General features: G+C 47.4%; 1 protein-coding gene across 5 annotated transcripts in view; it reads left to right on the plus strand.

Moving 5' to 3' along the window:
• Positions 1 to 675, plus strand: part of LOC106868605 (uncharacterized) — a 160249-nt gene that overhangs the window by 138018 nt on the left and 21556 nt on the right. The window lies entirely within an intron of this gene.

Here is a 675-nt window from a genome sequence, read left to right on the forward strand (position 1 = left end):
GTCTCGGTCAGTAGTCATCGCCTATGAGGTCTTGCCTCACCACCTCAGCCCAGGTCTTCCTGGGCCTACCTCTTCCACGGGTTCCCTCAACTGTTAGGGTGTGGCACTTTTTCAGGCAGCTATCCTCATCCATTCTCACCACATGTCCATACCAGCGTAATCGTCTCTCTTGCACACCACAACTGATGCTTCTAATGTTCAGCTTTTCTCTCAAGATACTTACACTCTGACGGGTATTCACATTGACATTACACATCCAACGGAGCATACTGGCTTCATTCCTTGCGAGCTTACGCATGTCCTCAGCAGTTACAGCCCATTTTTTTATGTGTCCATAGCATGGCTGTTCGTACACATGCGTCATACAGTCTGCCTTTTACTCTGAGTGAGAGACCCTTTGTCGCCAGCAGAGGTAAGAGCTCTCTAAACTTTGCCCAGGCTATTCTTATTCTAGCAGCTACACTTTCAGCGCACCCACCCCCACTACTAACTTGGTCGCCCAGATAGCGGAAGCTATCGACTACCTCTAGTTTTTCACCCTGGAATGAGATAGAAGTTGTTTCCTGTTTGTTTACAGTCTTTATTGCACCTGAACATCTGCCACATACAAAAACTAACTTCCTAGTTAACCTGCCTTTGATGTTGCTGCACCTCTTATGTGTCCATAGCATGGCT

Source organism: Octopus bimaculoides, chromosome 14 (genome assembly GCF_001194135.2).
Source record: "Octopus bimaculoides isolate UCB-OBI-ISO-001 chromosome 14, ASM119413v2, whole genome shotgun sequence".
NCBI classification, from domain to species: Eukaryota; Metazoa; Mollusca; class Cephalopoda; order Octopoda; family Octopodidae; genus Octopus; species Octopus bimaculoides.